The sequence below is a fragment of the Lathyrus oleraceus genome, chromosome 5 (genome assembly GCF_024323335.1).
Source record: "Lathyrus oleraceus cultivar Zhongwan6 chromosome 5, CAAS_Psat_ZW6_1.0, whole genome shotgun sequence".
Taxonomy (NCBI): Eukaryota; Viridiplantae; Streptophyta; class Magnoliopsida; order Fabales; family Fabaceae; genus Lathyrus; species Lathyrus oleraceus.
In genome coordinates this window covers 51,186,758-51,209,229 of record NC_066583.1, presented here as the reverse complement: position 1 = coordinate 51,209,229, position 22,472 = coordinate 51,186,758, and positions in this window count along the sequence as shown.

Genomic DNA, 22,472 nt, shown 5'->3' with positions numbered 1-22,472 from the left:
ATGAAGTTTTGCTATGTAGTTATTTTTTTCTACCAAGAGAAAGTAAGAATAATAAAAAAAATGTAAGAAAGAGTGAGAAAAAGATAAGTATGAAAGAAATAGATTTTATTTGATGTATTGTTGGATAGAAAAGAAAGACATTGTTCCACCACCTAGTCATCCTACTTAACATGAAGTTGAGTCTTCAAATGATAATCATGATAGATGGGGTGAGTGCAATCAGAGATTCAAGGCATGAAGGAGGAGCAAACAAGATAAAGGGTGGTCTTGGATGATGTTCAATTGATGTTGCAGCAACTTATGTTACGCTTCCCACCTCCCGAGTGAGGTCTTTGTGAGTTCACTCCTTCTTGCTTACGCTAAAACATTGAGAATAATGCAGGGTTCAAGTTTGAGGGAGGGGAGATTTCTTTACTTTCATTTCGTTTTTCTATCTTGTGTGTTTATGCTTTTAGTTCTTTTAAGTTATTTCTGAATATTAGTTGTTCCCATTAATTTTTCTTTTTAAACGATCACTTATTCAAAATTTTCCCTAATTAGGACCGTTTAAAAAATTTCGTGAAAAAATTTAAAAGTGTGGGCAATGTCATCAGACTCTAAATTGAGTGCACTCTGACTCTTAAAAGTGTGTTTCATCAAGCTCTTAACTATTCTATTCAACGCTTATGAACATTACTCATTCAAAACTTTATGACTCTGACAAGAGAAGTCTATGATGTTTTCAAGCTCTGAAGTCTCGCGCTCAACAACTCTGATAAATTGTGTCACCAGACTCTAAAGACTAGATTTTTATAAACTGGATCAAGACTCTGAAGACCAAGGTTTTGAAGATTCTCTCATACAGACTCTGATATCTTCTTCTATGCATGATTCATCAACTATCCATTAGAAGCCTCTGATCATTTGAAGATAAGATCAAAAAGATTTTACGTGGGAAATAGTACATTGTACAAAATCAAATATTCCTTCCACTACACTGATTTTATGGGGAAATGATTGTACTATGGTACCATTGTGTCTCCCATTTTCATAGACTTTTATGAAAGGATACACCTGTATTTTTGATTTCCTATTCTACCCCCAACAGATCTTTTCATGCCTATATAAAGGATAATCGAAAAAATGGAAAGTTGCTAACTTTGAAAGAATATCATTCAATGTGAATATTGCATACTGTGAATATTTTTAGAGAAATAGAAGCTTACACATACAAAACGTTTGTTCAAATTCTTCATAGAATATTAGTGTGAGATTTTATGTACTTAGCCTGTGCTTTTCGAAGCAACTTGAAAACACACCTTGTGGTTGTATTTCCTTGAGTGACTGAGGTTTAGTCGGAATTACTCAAGAAGATATTGATATTTAGTCTTTATGATTGTAATTAATTTTGATTATAGTGGATCAAGTCCTTGTTGATAAGGCGAAATCACCTTTGCGGGTGGACTGGAGGTAGCTTTGTTAACAGTGAACCATAATAAATATGATTATTTTATTATTTTTATTCTGGTTCGCTGTTAACAAGGCTACCTCTAGTCCCCCTCCCCTTTCTTGTGTTTCTCTTCACCTTCATTGGACTCTAGCTGCAGGACTATAGGTTCTGGATAAAGGTTACTCCATTGCCGATCATATTAAGAAGATTACCAGAAGCTTACCCAAGAGATGAATACCTATGGTAACTGCACTGAAGCTATCTAAGTATCTGACCAATACTACTCTTGAGGAACTTATAAGTTCTTTAAGAAGTCACGAGATAGAGCTTGAAGAGGATGAATCTCAAAAAAAACCAACTATATGGCTCTGAAATCCATGGGAAAGTATGAAAAGACTAAAGCCTTAAGAAGAATATTCTGAGGAAGAAGATGTGTTGTCTCTTCTCTCTAAAAGAGTTAATCAACTCTGAAAGAAAAGACAAGGCAAGTTCAAAGGAGCAAGAAGGACAAGTGGTATCGTTGTCTCTACATCTGTACAAAAGAAATCAGGTGCTTCCAAAGACATTACTTGTTTTGAGTGCAAGGAGTCAAGTCACTATAAGAATGAGTGTTCCAAGCTGAAGAAAGACAGGCCCAAGAAGAAAGACTTCAGAGGAAAGAAGAAAGGTTTGATGGCTACTTGGGATGACTTTGATTCCTCATGATATGACTATGAGGAAGTGAAGGCTAACATGGTGCTGATGGCGTGCACAAAAGCACCTAAAGGTAAGACAAAGTTAGAGTCAGAATCAGAATGCGAGTCAGACTCTGAAGAGGTATTTCCTAACTTATCTCGCTCTGAATTAGAATCTTATTTTTCTGAAATTCTGAAAACTATCAGAAGCTTTAGAACAAATACAAGGATCTGGAAAAAAAAACATATATCTGAGTCTAAAACAGATAGTAAGCTTAAAAAAGATTTTTCCACTATGAATGAAGAAAACTTCATTCTGAAAAATGAAAACTCTACCCTTCAAATAAAAAGTTCTAAACTTGAGGAAGAAATTATTTCAGAAGCTCCTATGGATTCTGAAAATGTCATAAAGAAGTCTGATAAATCTTTTTCAGACATTTCTGGCTAAAACATAGATACAAGAAAAATAGCTACAATGATCTATGGAGTTAGCAGAAATGGAAAAAGAGGAATTGATTATGTCTCTAAAGAAAAACCTATTACAAAATAAAAGGAAAAACCAAAAGCTCTTTATTCCCATTTCTCTTATGCACATACATAAAATAATTATTTTGTACAGTGACCCAAGTTTGTTAAAAACTCTGGGAGAACTAACAAGAAATGACCCAAAAAGATAAGAGTACCTAAGTGTTATACCCCAAAATTCACCTCACCTTTCACAAGTTTCATCTAGGTCACTACCCATAAGAATTCACATATCCCGATAAGCATTCATCTCATCTACATGTCCATAATGTCATAGTATATTCCACTTGCATTTGAAAAGCTTATAATCATGGATTCAAGAGTCTTTATCACACAGAGCATGGAATAAAAGGCGAGCCTTTCATCTTGGTTGTCCTTTTATCATGGAGCATATCCTGGAAATCCTAATTCAAGGATGTTGGATTGTGAGCATCATACAAATCAATCGAATCTCTGAAACCCTAATTTTTTACTATGGAATTATCATACCCACATGTATGCGTTCAAGATTAAGGCTTACCTAGTTCATCTAGTCATTCATGGAGGCTCATTGATTGGTTCGACAATTCATCAAATGTTTACTTGTTCATGTTCCCCATGCTTTGATCAAGGGGTATCCATTCAAGGTGTTTCAATTTGTTGCTTGGTTAAGTATCATTTGGTTGGATTTGATTGATTGGATTTCAAGTCTTGGAAGATGGCATGTTTCATATGGTTCAAGAGCATTGGGCTATCCAGTCAGGTCCACATTCAGCCATGGTGCGCGTTTCCATAGTTGGTCAAGATCTTGGTTTGTGCTTGGTTTATTGGATAATCAGATCACAACAGTTCCAATGCATCTGTTCATTGCATTGTCATCCAAGGTCAATTCAAGTATTTCATTTCATTCATAGTATGTTCTCCCCCCCACAAGTATTCATGTCCACTTAAAGATTCAAGTTTTTGGCCATTTTTGTCATAGTTGACTTTTGGTCAACTGTTGACTTTTTGGTCAACCAGTTGACCAAAATCAACTGACCCCTCGTGACCCCCTGAGTTCACTGTCAGTTCATTTTATCATGTTGCCCCGTTAAATTGCATATTCCCGTGCTTTTTGTACCTATTAGACTAGGTTCATTTCTTGGTCAATTTCTAGGTTGGACCAACAAATGGACTGTCTTTTTAGACCAATGGACCGGGTCCGTGACCAGGTCCAAAACTTGGTCGGACCAGCAAACAGACCAACATTTGAACCTATACTTTTTTCCAATTTTTGAGTCATATTCATTAAGCATTATTTCCATCGATCCATAACCATAAAACTTCATTCATTCAAATTTACTCGATTTTCAAATTTCCATTAATACCATACATCCAAATTTCCAAACCAAATTCTATAAACCATTTGATTTCCATTTTCAAACAACCATCATGTATATCTTCAAAATCTAATTATAAACATTCAAAATATAATGTGTGTACATTCAAACTCAATTTACAAACATTCATACATAAATTCTATAACTACAATCAAAGCACATTGATTCCAAGCATGAGCAATTCACTTCATCCAATTTGCACAAGACATAAACCATTGGCTCCAAAGCATCCAAAATTTCAACAACCTGCGCAAATGGAACACACAAAAATTAGCATCATAACAAAGTTCAATGGCCATCCAACTACTTCTCAACACAACATATAACATGCTACCATTTTAAGCCATCAAATAAACTAACATTCCATGTCATTTTCCAATATCACCAGGCTAACAACATACTTCCACTAGCAGCCAAAGTCAGATCAGCTTGAAAAGCATAAGGTGTTTAAAATACTGTTGTAACATCTTACAACATTCCTCCAGATTTCCAAGAGCAACGTCGCAGTTGGTTTAAAAGAGGAAATTGGGTTCACATGAGAAGAAAATTATAAATTGCATAGCTACAAATAAACCTGAAAAAAAAAGACTGCATAGTCTTTCTAACTTCCAACCAAGTCTGAACCGGCAACTGCTACGAAAATCCTTCATTCATAATTCCATATTTCCTCAAACTGTCATAACATAACAACTAACCAACCGCATTCCAACTAACTTCTCAAACCGTATCAACCGACCTGCAATATAACTAATTCATAACAGAATTTCTAACCTCCTAAAAAAAGGACTCCAACAGAACTGGAAATGATATAACAAAAACAGAACTTAAAGCCATTTTAGGATACAACCCGAAAAAGCTAGTTTCGCAACCCTTCAACCTGCTTCCAAAGAAAATCTTCTTCACCCCTCCATCATCACATAATAACTCTACTATAACAGGACTTTGAACCGACCATTTTTCGAACCGAATCACCTAACAGAACTTCCTGCTGGGTGTTTTTCCATTTGAGGTTGAGTGTGTTCTTCACAAACGCATCAGGAGCTCGTGTATTGGATTTTCAGAAGTGTGGCCATGGCTGAGTACATGTGAGATCCGGGTCATGGGTGTGCCGAAATTGGGCCGGTTCCAAACATTTGAATGAAGGGCACAAAGGGGCCAAAAATTTGAATGAAGTTGTTAGTTCTTTTTGTCTTTTGAAACTTTAAGTCAATATGATTAGATTTATTTACAAGTTTGGTTTAAGAAAAAGGAGTTTGAAAATTCAATGGCATAAGACCAAAGTTTCTATTTGAAAATAGCTCTAAGTTTGAAAACACAAGCAAAGAAAGATTTTGAAAGAGGGGAAAGATTTTGAAATTTAAGAAGTGGGAGAAGATGAAGAGACTAATCATAAGCATAAAATTAAAAGTTAAGAGTTGAAAAGATCTGACCAATGGGATGCAATCCAACAGACAAGGATGTCATGTAGAAAACCCACTTTCCCTTTGGACTTTGAATCAAGCAAATATCAACAAGCAATTAGAAATATCCAATATCATGAAAATCACGACATCAAATAAAGATAGCCACATCCAAGTAAGCAAATCCCATAGCTAGCGGTCTTCTTTTTCTTCTCATGTATCAGATGAAATACTCCTTGATCAACTCAGAAGAAAACATCAGACACAAGATCAAAATAACAGTTTGCATCAAGATAATGTAGTAGATGAGTTCAAATGAATCCCAAGACATGCATTAGATGAAGGTTCAGTTCATAATAACTTGGTCTCAGAATGTTGGCATTGGCCAAGTCCTTTTTGCATGAGGAATGTTGCCTAGTTCTAAGTCCAAAAGTCCAGATCAAGATCAACAGTCCACCAAACATTTTTAGGGTTTTTGTTGTTTATTAAGTATTTTAAGGTCCTAAGACCACAAACAAGATCCAAATACACAAACAAATATATACAATCACAATATATGGCTCAAATGAGCAAAGTGAAAATGGCATAAACATAAACAAGTTAAATGAAATGTAAATGGCAATGAATGGTAAATGACTAAGACATTAAATTGCATAAAGTAAATGACTTGAAAGTAAAGCAATATTAACAAGAGTTAGTCAAATGTTAGTCAAGATTAATTGAATGTTAGTAGGGTTTTGCTTTTTTTATTGATTCAGTCATTCTTTGGAGAACACTCAACCATCTATTCACAAGCATGGATCCTTGAACCAAGACATCTTTCATAGGAAGGAAAAAAGGCCAAGTTTCCACACAATACCATGAAAGATGGGAGACTTACAATCTCACTTACTAGAATGATATGCATTTTAAGGTCAAATTTAGCTCTATGTTAAGCAATCATAATTGGACTTATGTAGAAGTCACAACTATCTGAGGTCGGGCAATAAAAATTTAGGTATTATTGCATGTTAGAAATTTGGTATGATGAACCAAACTCCTAAAATATACCATACACTAAAAGAAAAGATCAAAAGGGATGAACTTATCTCATCCATACTTATATCGATTCATTTGACACAAGGTCATTGATGAGCCAATTACCCTAGGATATTGAGACTTCATTGGTCAATGAAAGGAATGGGAAAGAATAGGGATGAAGATGAAGAGAGAGGGGGGGGGGGGAGTGAGAGAAACACAAATTGGTCATGGGAGGAATTTTATCAAATTAAAATCATTCATTCATTTTGGGAGATGAAATATATATTTCATCAATCCCCTAAATCCAATGATTTTAATCCAATAAAAGTCAAATTAACCTTGACCAAGATCCAAACAAATAGTCAAACATCACAAGACAATAAAAATGGCTCAACATAATTTTTACACAATTAATCAATTAAAAAATCAAATTAAAAATGCATTAAATATCAATCTAATTTGGTCAAAACCTAAAATCTTTTCAAAACACCAAATAAATGACCAAGAAATTTATCCTAGGTCAAACAAGGTCAAAGGACCTTAGACAAAAAATTTCATCATTTTTGAAAAGTCAGAAGTATTTTTAAATAATTAAAAATATGCACAAAAACATTTAATTAATGAAAAATATCAAAATTAATCTAAAAAATAATTTTAATTAAGAAAATTAAAGAGAAAAATATTTAAAGATTTTTGGTGAAAGTCCCATATTTTTTGGATTAAAAATAAAATTATTATGAATTAAACAAAATAAATGGATTATACATAAAATCAGAAATTAAAATAAAATTAGAAAAAACAAGGGCCATCAGATCTCCCTCATTAATTGAGGTGGCAGATCTGATGGTCACGCGCGCGCTATCCATGGTGGACTTGAGTCAAAGCACCACACATGTGGTAATCAAAACCAAATGCCAAGATTAGAACGCTGGACCAAGATCAGATGGATGAGATGAAGCCAACTCACCACCGGAGCCCTAGCTCCGGTCATCTTTTCCGGTGATGACCACCGAACTGGTCCAACCTAAACTTCATGGAAAATGAAAAATAAGGACACTATTTTGAAGAGAAAGTGCTCAGGATCACGAATCTGGCCTCAATTATCTCCAATTCCAAGTATATAAAAAGATACAGGGATTTGAATTTTGAGGATCATGAACTTAGTTGCTTCGATTTGACCTCAAAGCAACTCAATCTTGTTGCCTACATTGGTAGGACTTCAGCCAACCAAAAATCACAAAGAATAGTGAAGAATTGAAGAGATGAAGTTTCTGAATTTTAACCTTTGAGTAGCTTCAATTCAACTTGATCTTGATCTGGATTTGCTTGATTCTTCCTCCGTTTGCTTGCAGTGATCAATTGAGATGGAAATGGCAATGAATTCTTGGAGTTTGAACTTCAAAACAAAAGGTGAAATTCAAACTCGATTTCAATGAAATCCTGAAGAAATTCTATGGTGTGAGGGTCTGAGTTCTCTTGGCAAAGCTTGGGCAAGGTGTTGATGTGATTTCTGAAGCCATGAACTTGTTTAAATAGGGAATGGAATTGATTTTTGCACCACTTGAAATTTGCCAAAATTGGACACCAACTTGCATGGATGCATGGGAAATGATTTGGGCCTAAGGAATGATGCAATCCATCTCCAATTCATGTGCAATTGATGCTGAAGTTATTACAATGAAGCATACAAAGAAGAAGGATCACTTGAATCTAAAACTTGCCAAAAAAATCCCACAATAGAGCCATGCGCAAGTCCCTCAATTTTGATCCAAATGAGATGATCTTAGACTTTTTGGAAAGGTTAGGTCAAGGGGAGAAACTTTCATGTTGAACACTTTTCCATTTGAAGTTTTTATCATGATGAATTTTGAGGTGGAAGTTTGGACAATCAAACATGTTTGAAAATCTCTAAGTACCCCAAGTCAAATGTTCACTTCTTCCACCTTGAATAACTTTTTCTATGGACTTCAAATGGAAAATGTTTCTTCATAAAAGTTGTATCCCTTTAAACCCTATTCAATTTGGTCACAAATTTGACCTCATTTGGATTTGGCATGAAGGAGTTATGCATTTTAGAAGTTGAGGAAAATCACTTGTTCAATGGTAATGGCCCAAAATGACCTATAACGTTTCCTCTTGGCACATGCAATTGAAATTTGAATTTGAAATTCCTCAAAACATAAAAGTTGAATAGTACACCTTTAATTTAATCATGAAACTTTAATGGATTTCATCTCATAAAAGTTGAGCAAGTTATGGTCTTTGGAAGTTGACCTCATAACTAGGGTTCAGACAAAATGACATATAATCTTTTACCATAAAAAAATGACTTTCCAAGCAAAACTAGCTCTTGACTTAAACATGAAAGTTGTTTGGAATGTCATTATGAGTAATGTTTATCTTGGAATCATTTTAATATGACAAAAATTGTAGGAGATAGGGTCTAGGGAACCCCAGTTTTGACCAGTTGACTTTCTCTGGTCAACCATCATGAACTACCTTGCTAAATTGACATTATTTTGATATTTGGGACTCATGGAGGATCACATGTGTATAAGATGATGTAATATGAAATATTCCTTGAAATATTTGATCAAATGATGAAGAAACTTGTGGAGGGAAGTCACACAAGGTACCCACATGAATTAGGGCTTCCAAGGCAAACAAGCTTCAAACTCTTCATGATTTCTTGATCAAAATGATATGTGAAGACCATGGGGATCCATATACGATGTCTAGAGTCAATGTGAACCATATCTTGATTGATCTCCTTGCATTGAGGGTCTTAAACCCTAGATATGAACTTGATGAAGCATATGTGAGCACACACACTACCTACAAAAGAGTTAAACTATACATTGACATATTTTTGGTATTTTGGTTAGAAAATAATGAAAAACAAAGTATGATACAATCAAAAGTGATTAGTCACCTCTCCTAATGCAAACCTAATTAATGAGGGATAAGGAGGATACCAAGGTGTGATCCCAAAGCCAATGCATGTGATGAGATAGCATAAGGAATCTTAGGGTCAAAATTGGGGTCTTACAATTGCTCCTATTTAAGGAAGTTTTAACTGAGGATGTGAAGGTTAAAATCTTCATATCAACTCAGTAGAATGGACTTAAATAACAACATATATAAACAAATTTTGATCCCTAAGAGACCTCATGATGTATATGATATGAATGTTAAAAGTAATCTCTGTGGGGAAAATATTGCCACAAAGGAAAAGAATCAGGAGAGACTGAAAGCCCACAGGAGCGTAATGCATTCCATGAGGAACACTCACCGGGGAGACAGACACTCTAGGGATAAACAGATTTGTGTAGGCCAGGCTACGACTTAAAAACTACTAGGGAAAGGAGGGGAATTTCCATGAAAATAAATCAATGGAAGGACTCAGTTGGGGAGATAGATAAATCAGAACAAAACTGGGATACTTGAACCAAGCAGGGAATTGGCGACTTCACTGGGGAAATCCGCACACAAACTCAACTGGGGAAGAATGAACTTCAACACAGAAGTATCCAAAATATATGATCTATTACCGGTTACTGGGTAGGAAGATATTATACTCTGATAGAGGGACATCCGTTACCAATTAGGGTAAACATATCAAGGATGACTCGCTGAGGAAAAAGAGGTGTATTCATTACCTGTTACTAGGTAAGAATGACCTGCAGGGGAAAATAGGATTTACAACTACCTGTTACTGGGCAGAAGACCAAAGAGAGAATATTTATCACTGGTTATAGTGAACATATCAAGGATAAACTCAAAGGAAGAATATCCGTCATCGGTTAGGATGAACATATCAAGGATAGACCGTCAGGGAAAAGTAGGAATTACATTTATCAGTCACTAGATAGAATACCAAAAAGAAAATATCCATCATTGATTAAGATGAACATATCAAGGATAGACTCAACAGGGGGAAACAGGATTTACAACTACCTGTTACTGGGCAGAAGACCGCAAAGGGAGAAAATATGTCCTCGGTTAGGATGAACATGTCAAGGATAGACTGCCAGGGTAGAAAACCACAAAGGGAGAATACTCGTCATCGATTAAGATGAACATATCAAGGATAGACTGCCAGGGGAAGCGTGAAAATAAATCCATTGGGGAAAAAAGGAAGTAGATTACTTTTACCAGGTATTGGGCAAAAGTAATGTACTAAAAAATCGAGAAGAATATTACCAGTTACTAGGTAATAGATTCTCAAGGGACCCAAAAGTATCTATCTAGGTAAGAGTTAGAAAGAAGTCAAATAAGGACTCAACCCAAATGAGGATATAACTCAAGGGGAATGGTTCCATCCAGATAATTAACTGGCGAGGAAACTGAAGTAATAATCATCCACGTGGAAATAACTCAGTGGGGAATGAGAAAGGTTAAACTCTTTCTGCTTAAGGGGATGACACTCTACTATTGAAGGAGGACAGACACACCAAATTTGCATAGGGAAATAATATCATCAAATGCATTAAAAAATGCATAATGAAATATCCGATGTATGCTTTATGCATGAATATGTATATGTTTGTTGATTATGCTGACAAAACTATCACAAAGGATACAAATATCACATATTCGAATCACCACTGCAACACTCGGCTAATCTCAACAAGATGGAAACACCAACTAGAGAAAAATGTTGGGGATGAACATAAATAATTTGGCTCTGAACAACTCAACCCTGGCTGGGGAAAGAGAAAAGATCTGCTAAGAATTCGAGTTGTCAACTCTGCGGGGAATTTTAGGTCAACACCATATCAAACGGGAGACAACCTCACAGGGGACCAAATCAAACACTGCTCGAGACCAAACACTGCAGGGAACCAGAGATCTTCGATATCTGAAGATGGACTCTACCGAGGAATGCAGGAGATAAAACTATGTACGGGGTTTGAGCCCAAATTGCTGAGGATGTGAGCCTACAACTTAGCTGGGAGAAACTGGTTTGCAAAAGGGACTGATCACCAGTTCAACTCTACTGGGGGAAAACGATGCACTATCTAGGAATTATCAAACCAATTGCTTGGGGAATACCAACAAGGTTCCGCGTTGTCAAGACTTGTTCTCGAATTGTTGTTGATATTCCTTATTGAAATCAACTACTTTTAAAGTGATTGCTTTTATTAATAAAAATAATTTTTGTTTATTAATTTATTTCAAAATTATCATCATAAAAATTCAATTTTATTTAGCTAAAAATAAATAAGAATATAAACAATTGGATAAAAAGTTCAACTTTATTTAATATGATGGTAGTCTGTAAATGACAAGACTCCATAGATCTTTACAAAGTCGAAAAATGGTAATTTACATGGAAAAGGGCTACATTGAATATAATGATCACCACTCTCCCTATCGACTCCAACATCCACTATGCTCTTGGCTTTGGTCGAGAATGACGAATCAGAAATGAATGACTTGCTCAAATCTGCCTCCAATGATCAAGACCAACCGAATGCAGTTACTTGCCATAATCCCTAATTTTTGCCTATATTTCCCCAAGGCGGGGTACTCAATCTATTGGGATAAATTTTTGTTTTATGTCTCTAACTTTTGCTTGGATCGCCCATTCGGGTTTTCAATCCACCGAGATGCTCATTTTTGCCTAAGCCGTCCTTTCAGGTTTTCAACTTAGCGAGCTGTTCTTTTCTTTTCAGGAGAAGTATTTCTTGACTGCATCGACATTCACAGGATGAGTGAACTCTTCACCATCCATAGTTGTAAGAATCAAATCACCGCCTGAAAAGGCTCTCTTCACAACATATGAGCCTTCATAATTAGGAGTCCATTTCCCCTAGCATCAGGTTTGAAAGATAGAATCTTCTTGAGCATAAGGTCACCTTCTCTGAACACACGAGGCCTAACCTTCTTATCAAATGCCTTCTTCATTATTTGTTGATATAACTGACCATGACACATGGTAGTCAATCTCTTCTCTTCAATCAAATTCAACTGATCATATCTGGTTTGGCACCATTCAACCTCTGTCAACTTGGCTTCCATCAAGACACGTAATGATGGGATCTCAACCTCTACGGGGAGCACAACTTCCATACCATAAACAAGAGAGAAAGGGGTCGCCCCTTTTGAAGTGCGGACGAATGTACGGTACCCATGCAAAGCAAATGGGAGCATCTCATGCCAATCTTTATACGTCACAACCATCTTCTGAATGATCTTCTTGATGTTCTCATTTCCAGCTTTAACAACCCCATTCATCTTTGGTCTGTAGGGAGAAGAATTATGGTGTGCAATCTTGAAGTCTTTACAAAGAGCTTTCACCATATTATTGTTCAAGTTCGATCCATTATCAGTAATGATCTTACTCGGCACACCATAACGACATATAATTTGATTCTTGATAAACCTTACAAGAACTTGCTTGGTCACATTCGTATACGATGCCGCTTCAACCCACTTTGTGAAGTAATCAATAGCCACCAGAATAAAACAATGTTTGTTCGAAGCTTTAGGCTCAATCATACCAATCATATCAATTTCCCACATGAATAAGGGCCATGGAGAGGAAATGACATTCAACTATGTCGGAGGAACATGTATCTTATCTGCATAATTTTGACACTTGTGGCATTTCTTTACAAACTTGCAACAGTCATATTCCATTGTCAGCCATTAGTAACTTGCTCTCAACATCTTCTTTGCCATAGCATGTCCATTGGAATGAGTACCAAAGGAACCTTCATGGACTTTAGTCATCAATAAGCCTGCCTCGTGTCTATCCATGCATCTGAGCAAAACCATATCGATGTTTATCTTATAAAGCACATCACCATTCAGGTAGAGATTTCCAGCTAATCTCCTTAAAGTCTTCTTATCTTTCAAGGATACCCCAGACGGGTAAATCTGACTTTGGAGGAAACACTTGATATCAAAATACCATGGCTTTTCATCTTTGACTTCTTCAACAACAAACACATGGAACAAGCTGATAATCGGGAAAAGTGAAACTGTGATATAGAGGGTCATAAAATTGCACCAAAACACTCAGAAGTCCTTCAACCACATCAGTAGATAGCACGGACAAAAGATTACCATGACGTTGCTTAAAGTCCAATGGATATAATACAAAGGATGACAACTTCCTTAAGTCCTTCAAATCAGGACATCTGAAACTATACTTTTTAGTGTTCCTTCATCCATAATCCATGGTCTGAAAATATTTGCAAACAAGACCTTACTTTCCTTGAAATTTATTTTTCTATGATGAATGTTATGATGCGAATGAATACATGAATGCAACAATCACACACAAGGAATCACACACCAGACAAACACAAACAAAGGTCAAGGGATGGATCAAGTCATCATCAAGATCAATCATCTATTTTGGTGGATTTAGGTTTTCACCTTATAACACCCAAGTTCCATTGATATTGATGAGACTGATCGAATCAATAGAGAATCAAAGGCTTTGTTGTGAGTCATGAGCATGGAGTCGGGTTAAGAACCATCCCAAAGGAGTGTACTACGGATAAAAACTTGTAGATCATTGTAGCGGTAAATTCATGACCATTAAGCTATGGACAAGCTTAACGTCAATAAAACCAGAGTCACCACCGCACTTTTATTGTTTCCAAAGGAAAATGGAAAAGTACGAACAAAACCCAAAGATAAGAAGTTTTCAAATTAAAACTAATAAAATGCCAGAGATTACAGGAAGGTGTTAGCACCCAAAGTGTCCTAGGTACTCCTAGGGAGCCCTTTTTTATGTGTGTATGTGTTTTTGGTATAAAAGATGTTTGCAATAAATATAGTGTGGGGATGAGAAAAGAATTTATTAATTATATTTTTGTGTTTAACAAGACCTTCATACTTGTGCCTACGTACCAACATAAAAATGAGGGATCAAAATCTCGTAGTTCGTGGTATCAATTTCAAAGTGAGTGAATTGCTTTTAACAAATGTTTAGATTTAAAAGAAGCACAAAGGGCCTAAAAGAGTTTGAATGAGTGTTAGTTCTTTTTGTCTTTTGAAATTTTAAGTCAATATGATTAGATTCATTTACATGTTTTATTTAAGAAAAGATCTTGAAAAATGCAATGACATAAGGCCAAAGTTTCTAATTTGCAAAAGAGTCTAAATTTAGAAATCACAAGCAAAGAAGATTTTGAAAAGGGGGGAGAGATTTGAAATTTAAGAAATGGGAGGAGATGAAGAGACTAATCCTAAGCAAAAATTTAAAATTTAAGAGTTGAAAAGATCTGACCAATGGGATGCAATCCAATAGACAAGAATGTAATATAGAAACCCACTTTTCCCTTGGACTCTAAATCAAGCAATATCAATAATCAAGTAGCAAAGTGAAGAGCAAGGTGTCGCATCCGCGAAAAACAACCGGCGGGAAAACAAAACAAACAGAGCCGCCACCGTGCGTTATTTATCCCAAAAGAGGGAAAGGAAACGCTCGAAGTAAACCTAGAAAAGACATGGTCTCGCGACCAAAGAGAGATGGGATCGGGAGTCGGTTATGAGAAGGGAAGGTATTAGCACCCCTACGCATCTGTCGTACTCGACGGGATCCACGCTTAAAAGAATAGAAGAAAGGTTGCTAAACACTGCTCACAAGACTGCACACTCACACTAGAAGGAAACACAGATGGAATAAGAGGGGAACGAGCTCGCTAGGATATCACATCCTATGCATACGTATCTCATCTGGAATGAGAATCAGAGCTACCGTAGTTCGGCTCACGCACGCCGAAACGAAACACAAACATAGGAAACCGACTGCCAATCGCTGGACTTACGTCAGACTCCACACAAACAGGCAAACATGGAAACCGAATGCCAATCGCTGGAATTACATCAGACTCCGAACCAACAAACACACTCAGGAAACCAACTGCCAATCGCTGGACTTATGTCGGACTCCAAACACACACAAAAGGGGTTAACCGGACGCTGAGTCGTCAAAAAGCAACAAAAAGGTTGAACAAACAAGCTAACAGGGAGTCTGGTACTCGAGCCTGCTAGCTGTCAAGCAAACACACACAAAAAGGAAAAGGGTGCCCGGAGAGATCTCGTACGATCTCCTGCCTACGTACCTCATCTGGTATGAGGATCAGGGCGACGTAGTTCCCCTTAACAGGGAAAGAACTTCTAACCTAACCAGAGACTGGGAAATGACAAACTAGAAGGGAGTCTGACTCGAGCCTAATAGTTATCATGCAATCCACAATGGTCCTAGGTTGAGGTTTCTATCTAACTTGCACAGGCAGCAAGCTATCCTAAACAGCATAAGCAAAGTCATACAAACACAATAAACAATCACACACACTATATGCAATCAATTGGGCTCATACAAGGTTAGGCTGTGAAACACAAGCCAACTGGAATCGGGTGTAGTTAGCTCTTAACCCTAACATTGAGAGTTAGGGTGAAGCAGATGAAATGGGAAGTGAGGGTAAGACCTCACAGCTCTTATCCCTGGCCTGGGAGAGCTTCAGACAAATGAAAGTGGGAGTTCAGAAAGTTGGAACTCTTCTCCACATATGACTGACACAACAAAGATCTTGGGTTAATATCCACAATGCATCAACACAAGGTGTGAGCAAAGTGGATGACACACCGAATAGCAGGAGATGGATTGCACATCTCTTTTATCTGCCAATTGCCTTATCAAAGGACTTTTCCTGCTTGGCACAAAAATAAACATTCACAAGCATTGCCTCTTAAGGAGGGCTTCAGACAGGTGCCTGCCCAAGTAACAGGACAGGTCTTCCAGACTACATGAAGTCAGAGGGTTATACCTGTGTGGTTAAGCAACCAAGCAAAAGCAAGTTCAAATTGAACTTAAGCAACTTATGTACCTGTTGAAACATCACACAAGTCAGTTCAACTATACAGACAAACAGACAATCATGAATATCAAACAGTCAAACCCAATGAGCAAAGGCATAAGCCAACAAGTCAAACTCAAATGAGTTAACAACCCTACAAAACACACAAGGTTAGTAGTCAAAAGTAAACATCAAAGGCTCAAGTGATAGAGCACCAACAACTTAGGAACTTGAATGCTCAACCTGAAATCAAAGCTCAAACATAAGCAACCAACCACTAGGTCAAAGCCTAGGGTCAAAGATGGAGAAAAAAATCCAAAACAGAACATGAAATTTCACATGAATCAACCTCAATAAATCAAGAACACCATCCAAAAAGTCTCATCTCATTATCAATGACCAAATTCATTTCATGAACCAAACATGGCAAGGTATGCAAGTTGTGACCACATTGAGACACCAGAATAAACAAATGCACAATAAATAAAAAATGCTTCAAATAATCTTGGCAAAATTCATGGGTAAACAGAATATACAACATGATCATCACACACAAAATTAGAGCATTTGGACAACATTAGGCATGGTAATCAAATTACATAAGCCAAGGCAAGCACAATCAAGCACATATGTGACACAACTTGGTACACCAACTTAGCATAGGCCTAAAACAGAAATGGTAATTGGTAAAAACCTCAAACCAAAGCCAAAACAATATTCAACATGTCTAGAATTAGTGTGCAAAATTTCATATCCATTGGATAAATAACAAGCATTTCCCAATCAAATGAAGATCAAGGCAATTCAAAAGCTCTCATATGACTATCCAGAATGAAAAATCTCAATTAAATCAGAAATCAACCCAAAAATTCCACCAAAAATCATGAGCATTCACAACATCCATATCAAGCATCATACAAAAAATCAAGGCATTTGGAATTCATTTGGCATGGCAAACAAATTAATCAAGTTGAACAAGCAAAGGTGTGACACAAATTGTCACACCAACATTCACATGATCATAAAACAGAAACCACAAATGGTAAAAATACCAAATCAACACCAAAATGTCTAGCCAAGAGTCTAGTTTTAACATGTAAAATTTCATGAGCATTGGATAAACAACCAGCATTTCACAAAGGATATGGCAAGGCAATGTACAAAATGGACATGTATACACAAACCCTAGCACAAATTATTTTCCAGCTAAGCACAATTTATGGAAAAATGATGATAAAAAACTAGAGAGAAAATGTGGCACAATGCAAAAAACCACATATTTTTTGGATGATTATTTAATTTGTTATGAATTTGTTAAAGATTGAAATGAAAATGAAATAAAAAGAAACAAATGAAATGGATTAATTGGAATTGTTATTATTTAATTTGAATTTTTAAATGAAATTGGCGCCGAAAGTGAAACACCATCGTTTCACTAATGCACTGTCCAGTCATAGCGCAGTCAACAATGCCTGGCCAATGGGAGCGCGCGCATGGAGAAAAACATGAACCAATCACGTTGAAGTCCTAAGGAAACACATGAAGAACGGTTTGGCGTGGAAAATGAGAATTAAAAACCGTGGCCAAAAGTTCTGGAAATCATCTTCATCGTGTTCATCATATGAACAGTGGAACATTCAAACATGCCAAGAACAAATTCTCCAGAAATGGAAATTGAACACATCAACATGAAGATCCTTCAACATACATCACAAATCAAGGCATGGCTAAGCATAATTCATCATGTCAAGATCAAATCGAGCAAAACTAATTTCACACATGAATCTTTAATCTAACATATCTCAGTGAATATTGCATGGATTTACATGGTTCAAAGCTCAGTTTAATCAGCTCACAAAGATCTACAATAATAGCATAAGCATTTCAAGAATTAGAGAGATCGAAATTGTGACCTCTTGAAGAAGCAGAACTGGAATTTGATGAATCAAGCCTTTGCAATGCTCCAAGTGTCTACTAGAATGCTTGTACAAGTGTTTGGAAGGAGGATCAAAGCTCTATTGCACACGATTCAACAGAATTTTTGAGTTGCCATGGATGAGTTTAAGCTTCAAGCTGCTCCAATCATGCACGAATTCATGTGATTCTTCCTTCAAACTTGCTCCATGATGCTTCCAGATGATGAATCAACCAAGGAAAAGTGATTGTGATTGAAGAAATTTGGAGAAAAAAGTGAGAGAAAATTTGAGAGTTCTAGATCTAGATCTGAAATTATGAGTTGTTAATGATGAAAACAGTTAGGGTTTGTATTATATACTCCCTCCTAATCACTCTCCTAATCAGGTTTAGGCAATGGTTAAGTGTATTAGCAAAAAAAAGAGGTGTAAGTGCAAAATTAGATATTTCACCTTATGCATGGAAATCATGATGAACGGTACACGAAATGCATTTGAATTTCACTCAAAATTTCATTTTAGAGCCAATGGAAGTGTTAGAATGATCAAATAATGCATCATTTTTAAACTTGAAAATTTCCCTCCAAAAATCAAGTGAAAATGCAAATGATTATGTGATGAGAATGCATGGCATGTGATGTATGTTTTGGAAAGTATAGGTCAAAATATGAACATTGCAAAAAGAACCACTCAATTTGGCCTTATGGTTTGAAAGTTATGCATGTTTGAAGTTCCATGTTCACTTTGTCAAGTTTGATCCATATCTCTTCAACCACGCATGAGAAATTGATGATCTTGGACTTTTTGGAAATGGGAGAGAAAGATCTACAACTTTTATGTTCAACAAAATTTCATTTGAAGCCTTCTTGATGAAGTAATCTTGAATTGAAAACCTTTCCATTTTTGGCAAATTTGAATTACAAGTCACTTTCTATTTTTGGAAAGTTTTGTCCTGACTTTAAATTCTTCAATGTCGATGTTTGAAATGTCAAATGAGACTTGTTTGAACATGAATGAAGTATTTCTAATCACTTCCCACCTCCAAATCCAACAGTTGACTTTGCAGTTGACTTTTGCAGTTGACAGATGAATTGGCCATGCACAGATGATTCTGAGCCTCAACCACTTGATGAAATGGCACCAAGATGAAACCCTAGCTTATACAAGCTCAATAAAATCATATGATGACCCCCATCTCAATAAAGACCTCATCTCCTTGAAAAAAACCCTGACTGGTATAATGCAACTGATTAGGGTTGACTAGAGGTCAAAACCCTAATCCCAAGGAAAATGATCAGGCACAATGAACCTCTTAGTGATGATAAGACCATGATGATGGTGATATACCATTGCAATCAAGATAATACCCAACCTCCTTGAGGAAAAAAGAAACCCTAATTGAAGAGCAACCCTCAAATGATTGATCAATTCATGAGACCCTCAAGCTTGAATCTTTTAACCTCTCCATCTTCTGATAAAGACCTAGGAGGATGACTTGCTCATTTTCACATGATATGCAATATGAAATGACTAATGTCCTACAAAATGAAATGCAATATGCTAAGCTAGTCCCAAGAGAGGAGGGCAAATTTTGAGGTGTTACAGCTGCTCCTATTCAATCCACTGTGAACCTGTCGATATGAACAGCCTCGGCTTTCAGATGATCAGGGTGAAGAGTGATTGAATACCAAGAACAGACGAACAATTTGCACTCTGATGGGAAATAATTAACACTGCCTGTCAGAATTGGCAAAGAAGCAATCTCAAAAGAAGAATCCGTTTGGCACGGAGAAAGTCGGCCTGAACACCGAACAGAAATGTTGACCTGTATACCAAAATAAATGGTAACACAGGAACCATGGCCTGAACGCCGCTCATCAGTCTGAATACTGAGCATCGGAACATGAGAGTATTAATGTTGGTCTGATCACCGAGAGATTGGCCTGAATGCCGTATCGGTCTGAATACCGGAAAACTGGCCTGAGTGCCGCAAGCTGCATCGATCTGAACTTCGGAAGCTTCTTTGATCTGAAAATCGGAAACTGGCCTGAGTGCCACAAGTGCTTCGACCTGAACGTCGGAAACTTCTTCGATCTGAAAATCGGAAACTGGCCTGAGTACCACAAGTGCTTCGACCTGAACGTCGGAAACTTCTTCGATCTGAAAATCGGAAACTGGTCTGAATACCACAACGGTCTGAATACCGAAAAGCTTCACGCCTGTCAGCATTGGAAGAAATAAGGGACGATGATAGATGAGGCGACATGTGTGCCAACGACCCATGCTGGGGATAACAAACCATGAGCATACTATCCTCTATTCCACCCTAGCAGACGAACAATTCGCACTCAGCTGGGGATTATCTCTTTCTCTTTTCTTTACCTTTTGGACCCCAAAACTTTCTGATTGATAATCTTTTTTTGCTTTTCTTGAACCCCGAACAAATATCTTCGCGCGTATGATCCCCGATCACCGCATTTGAACCCCGTCATATTCATAATAGTCTTATTTGCCAAACAATGAACCCCGCTCTCCAGTTGAACCCCAGTCGCCTGACGATAACTTGCGATCGCCATTGTGAACCCCGTTCTCCAGAAAACACCCCGTGTCTCCCTTTCTCCATTTGAACCCCGCTCTCCAGAAAATGCCGCAACACTTCCCTTTCTCCATTTGAACCCCGTTCTCCCTTCTCTTGTGATAATTCCGCTGGCAACGTCGGAAATAACACTAAAACACCACTATGATGGCGACATATCAGAGGGTACACCTTCACGAAAGGAAGGTAACATGTGCGTCTCTTCCTCAGAAGGCACCCATAACGACCTCTATTGGCCTCAGCCAAAGTCTAAGGTCACACATGATCAGAAGACAATCCTGAGGACCTCATCCCGGATATAATCTTCAACTCCAATCTCCATTTGAACCCCGTTCTCTAGAAAATGCCGCAACACTTCCTTTTCTCCAATTGAAATGTATTTTCGCGCTGATCGCGTAACGTTCTTTGATCTTCATTTCCATCTCCGCCCGACGGAAAAGTTTCCACCAATATCGCACTACTGGGGAACATTGTTGCTCTGACGTCCTGATGCTAAACTCCTCAGAGTAACATCTTCACCATACGGCGAAACCAACTCTCAAGCGGTAACCACGGCTTGAGTAACCGATGCTCGCAATGCTGATGTTGATCTTCCAACTAGCGAAACCACTCCTCCAATGGTAACCACAGCTTGGGAATAGCATCTTCACCAACTGGCGAAACCAAATCTCAAACGGTAACCACGGCTTGAGACTAGCTTATGCTTGCAATGATGATGCATGATTAGTTTCAACGTAATGCTCCATAATCATGGAAATGCTACGCAATTAGCTATGCAATATGCTATGCTTATCTACATGATGAATGCATAAAAAGTATTCCCCCTCAAGGAACTCTTCCAGGGAACTCGAGACACTCTGCTGAGGAACCCACTAACACTCCAACCTCCACCCTGCTGGGGAATAGCACTGCTGCTGGGGAAGGACCCGATCCACTTGGGGACTTCGCTGGGGAAGAAACCACCAACGCATTCTGTGGGGAAAACAACAGTCTCTGACTTGCTGGGGAAAAAGCCAGCAACGGACGCCTCTGCTAGGGAAATAGCAACCTTCAGGCCTGGCTGCGGAGGAAACACCGATCTCAAACATGCTGGGGAGATAACAATCCCGACCCTGCTAGGGAAATCACAGACCTTGAATCTGCTGGGGAAGTAACAATTCTGACTCTGCTCGGGGAAACAAGGAAATTCTGGCACAGAACACCCGTCGACTCGTCGAACTCTGGTATTCAACATCCCAATCCAGTGTCAGCTTTCCACTTTTGAGAGCTCCCAGACTCGTCTGGACTTTTCTGATTCATCACCTTGTATTCTCTCCTTCTCCGTACTCGACGGGGATCGAACTCCTTGGATTTATACAAACTTTCCAGTCCTCAGACTTTGAAGAGTCTTCTTGATTAATATCCAGGATCGTCGTACGTCCTTCGTCGTCTTTTCACCATTCTTCAATTCATTGTCCCTGATTGGACTCCACGGGGATCTTTTTGTCAAAAGCTTCACATCACAACCTGCAAGTGAGTGAAATATCTAACAGCACCTGCAAAAGATCGTTAGACAAAAACGTGCCACAGGCGTGCCAAATTTCAACACCTGGGTCACTCAACCTTCCGAATAAGATTTCAAGCTTTCAATCTTATAAACATGCATTGGAAGGGACCTGTATGTCTTAAAATGCAAAGATTCTTTATCAAAAATAGCTGGATGTTTTTGCAATCAAAGCGGTAATGAAAACAAAAAC